The sequence below is a fragment of the Myotis lucifugus genome, unplaced genomic scaffold, assembly GCF_000147115.1.
Source record: "Myotis lucifugus unplaced genomic scaffold, Myoluc2.0 scaffold_160, whole genome shotgun sequence".
In the NCBI taxonomy this organism is placed as follows: Eukaryota; Metazoa; Chordata; class Mammalia; order Chiroptera; family Vespertilionidae; genus Myotis; species Myotis lucifugus.
This window is the reverse complement of record NW_005871208.1, coordinates 3,068,600-3,073,159: the sequence shown is the minus strand read 5'-3', so window position 1 is coordinate 3,073,159 and position 4,560 is coordinate 3,068,600.

Here is a 4,560-nt window from a genome sequence, read left to right as displayed (position 1 = left end):
AGGGGGCTTCTTCCGTCCTTTCCCTTTTGCCTCCCAGCATTGTGCCTACATATGCAAATTAGCCGCCATCTTTGTTGGCGGTTAACTGCCATCTTGGCTGGCAGTTAATTTGCATATCGCCCTGATTAGCCAATGGGAAGGGTTGCGGTCGTACGCTAATTACCATGTTTCTCTTTTATTAGATAGGATACTGCAATAGCCATTGGAACAGTTCGTAGTTATTTTGTCAATTGCTCTCTTGTCGTTTTATACCTGTTTGCTTCCTTATTTACATGACCACTTGATTCTCAAAAATTGTTCCAAACAAAATGACAAACTTGGATTTTGAACAGGTGCATTTAACCTGAAATGATTCAATTCAGTTCAAACTGTGATGCTTTGAAATTAGGGTTTTTCTACTGAACTCAAGTTCCATTAACTTCTATTGGAAAAAAAAAAAAAAACATCAAAAATGCACAGGGAATCCGAGCACATTGTAGAAAGGCAGATAAATACAAAGTAAAACATTCATTGTGTTTTGCTGTCTATCCTCTTAGACTTTCTCACTTTATGTTTGCGAAAACTTGCTCACCTTGATTACGATCTTTATACATTTTTATTTTTCTTAGACGAAATTCAGAAATATGTAAAGTCAAAAGATATATATTCTCATCTTGCCAACAATACGATTGTCAGCAGTTTTTCATATTTTACATACTTACCACCACTGGCTATGTTCACTCTTCTCCTCTCTTTGTCATTGTGACAGGCAAAACCTGGTATATTTAAATGTTATTAACAGCACTGTGCAGTTTTATTAACCATTCAAGAACATTAGCATCTGGTAATATCAGGACAGAATTGGAATTTAAAAATGGACAGAACCTGGCCAGTGTTGTTCAGTGGTTGAGTGTTGACCTATGAACCAGGAGGTCACAGTTTGATTCCCAGTCAGGACACATGCCTGGGTTTCAGGCTCGATCCCCAGTAGGAGGCGAGCAGGAGGCATCAATGATTCTCTCTCATCGCTGATGTTTCTCTCTCTCTCTCCCTCTCCCTTCCTCTCTGAAATCTATGAAAACGTATATTTTTAAGTGAACTGATATTCAACATCTTAACAATTTAAAAGAAGCCACTACATACTCTTTTCACAAACGTGTTCACAGAGCCAATACAGTACTAGCCATTGACCCAGCACACCAAGTGTACTGAAGTAGAAAAGATCAAGAAAAATAGCTACATTAGAAAGACCTTAACACTTTAGAAAACGAATGAAATGCTTTCTCCCCTTAATCCCCTAAAACAACATCATCTGGATCCACCTGTGGTCCCACATCAACTTCTAGACCAGTGTTTCTCAGCCTTCCTAATGCCGCGACCCTTTAATACAGTTCCTCATGTTGTGGTGACCCCCAATTTCATTGTTACAAATTGAACACAATTAAAGCATAGTGATTAATCACAAAAACAATATGTAATTATATATGTGTTTTCCGATGGTCTTAGGCGACCACTGTGAAAGGGTCGTTCGACCCCCAAAGGGGTCTCGACCCACAGGTTGAGAACCGCTCTTCTAGACTATTTGTCAGGAGGGCAAAAGTACAATGACACTGGCCAGTGCAGTCCTTGGATCTTTAGGAAGGGGAGGGGGAGAGGGTCAGTTCTCAGAACAAATGGGTGAGCTTCAGTCTCATCAGCAGGATCTTTGGATTCTTCTTCCGAACCTCGACAATGTGCTTGCCCCTCTCTCACCAGCGCTCCCTTTTGGCAGCGTTGGTGCCTCTTCGTTGGCTTCCATTTTGTGGGTCAGTTTCCCTTCTGCCATTTCAGTCAAGTTCGTTCTCTTCTTTGCTTTCTGAAGCATTTCTTTCTCCTGTTCTCTTTGCTCAGCAAGCTGCTTCAAGGCCTCCGCTTCATGGGACTTGCGTCTTTCTTCTGCAGCTTCTAATTTCTTCTGAATTTCCTCCCGGGAAAGATCCTCCTTCCTTGGCAGGGAAGGGGGAGTTCTGGGGTGGATTCTTCTGGAGCCTGGCCTGCAGCACGCTTCCCCCGGTCCTCTAACCTGGGTATCAGAGGAAGCCAGGTGACTAGAAGACAAGAGCCTGGCCATATATTCTACACAGTCCACTGCCCGGTTCGAGCTGCCTGGCCACACTCTCAAATTTTCTTTATTAATTTTGTGTTTTGTGATTTGAGATGCTTGTCTTGTCTCTTACCAATTTGTAAGAATTCTTAATAGGTTACTCTTAGTCGTGTATTTTACAGGTAAATTCCCCAGTTTGTAGTTTGCCTGTTAGAGGTACATTTTTTTACATAAATTTCAAAATATTTTTATGTGGAAAAAAAAAAAAAGACTCAGAGAGAGAAACCAAGATGGCGGCATAGGTAAACACCGGAAATTGCTGCCTCCCACAACAACTTCAAAAATACAAAACGGACATCATCCAAAACTACAGGAAGGCTGGTTGAGTGGAAATTCTACAACTAGAAGGAAAGAGAAAAGCACACTGAGACTCAGAGGAGCTGTAGAAGTAAAGTGCAGAGGTAAGGAGGCTCGAGCACTCTCGGAAAGGGGCGGGCACCTGAAGACGCGGCTGTCTTTTTGAATCGGGAGGGAGTCACAAGCTCCCGACTGCTCTGAACTCCAGTTCCGGGAGGTCTCTGGGGACCCAGGACTCATACGGGGAGAAACTGGACTGTCTGGCAGCAGGCAGAACTCGGAACTTGAGGGTGGCTTTCCCTCAGAGGTGCTTGCAGCAATTACTGGGACACTGAGACGCAGGGCCCCTTAGGGCAGGGCTGAGGATCATCCATAGCTGCTTGTTCCACCCTGTTGATTCCAAGACCCCGCCCCACCCAGGCTGCCACAGAAGCTTTTGCATATGAATGCCCTGGCCCTTTGCAATCTGAAAAGTACCTAACAAACTGCAGCTGGGCCTGACAGACCCAGAACTTCGAAGAGAAGGCCCAAGGCCTCACAGCAGCTTGCATTGCTTCACAGCTGGGCCTCATCTGGGCACCTCCAAACCCCAAAAAAGGAAAGGGAATCTGCAAATCTCTTCGTAGCTCCTGCTGGGTAACCTCAGGCAGAGGCTAAATTAGCACCTCCTTAGATCCAAGAGCCAGTGTAACCAGTGGTCAGAGTGGGACCATCCAGATTACAACTCCTCAGATGCATAAGGGACACACTCAGGGGGCAGACTCAGTGAGCACCAAAGCCCCACTGAAGCAAGTCTTGTTCCAGAAGGGTGTCTTCAGCACAGAAGTTCTCCCACTTCAGACACAGCTGATTCTCACTGCCAATTGGCCTGGAGGTCAATTCCTCCCAGTGATACCTACAACAATCAAGGTATAACTACAACAAGACTGTGCACAAAGCCCACAAGGGGGTGCACCAAGAGTGTCCAACTCAGGTAACTGGGGAGGCTGAGCCACTGGGCCCTATAGGACACCTAGCACACAAAACCACTCTACCAACACAGGGAAGCATAAAAAATGGGGAGACAGAGAAACAGATCACAAATGACAGAAATGGAAGAAAGCAAACGACTGGATATAGAGTTCAAAACCACATTTATAAGGTTTTTCAAGAATTTTCTGGAAACCGCCGATAAATTTAGTGAGACCCTGGAGGATATGAAAAAAGACCAACTAGAAATTAAGCATACACTGACTGAAATAAAGAATAATATACAGAGATCCAACAGCAGACTAGAGGATCCCAAGAATAAAGTCAAAGATTTGAAATAAGAAGAAACAAAAAATACCCAACCGAAAAAGCAAAAAGAAAAAAGAATCCAAAAATATGAAGATAGTGTAAGGAGCCTCTGGGACAGCTTCAAGAGTGCCAACATCCGAATTATAGGGGTGCCAGAAGAAGAGAGAGGGCAAGATATTGAAAACCTATTTGAAGAAATAATGACAGAAAACTTCTCCTACCTGGTGAAAGAAATAGACTTACAAGTCCAGGAAGCACACAGAACCCCAAACAAAAGGAATCCAAAGAGGACCACACCAAGATACATCATAATTAAAATGCCAAGAGCAAAAGACAAAGAGAGAATCTTAAAAGCAGCAAAAGAAAAAAAGTCAGTTACCTACAAGGGAGTACCCATATGGCTGTCAGCTGATTTCTCAACAGAAACCATGCAGGCCAGAAGAGAGTGGCAAGAAATATTCAAAGTGATGAATAGCAAGAACCTACAACCAAGATTACTTTACCCAGCAAAGCTATCATTCAGAATTGAAGGTCAGATAAAGAGCTTCACAGATAAGAAAAAGCTAAAGGAGTTCATCACCACCAAACCAGCATTATATGAAATGCTGAAAGATATTCTTTAAGAAGAGGAAGAAGAAAAAGGAACTCTTACCATTTGCCACAGCATGGATGGAACTGGAGAGCATTATGCTAAGTGAAATAAGCCAGTCAGAGAAGGATAAATACCACATGATCTCACTCATTTGTAGAATATAATGAACAACATAAACTGATGAACAAGGACTGATCCAGAGACGGAGAGGCATTGATTGGACTGTCGGGCCTTGGAGGGAAGGTAGGGGAGGGTGGGGTAAGGGGGAAAG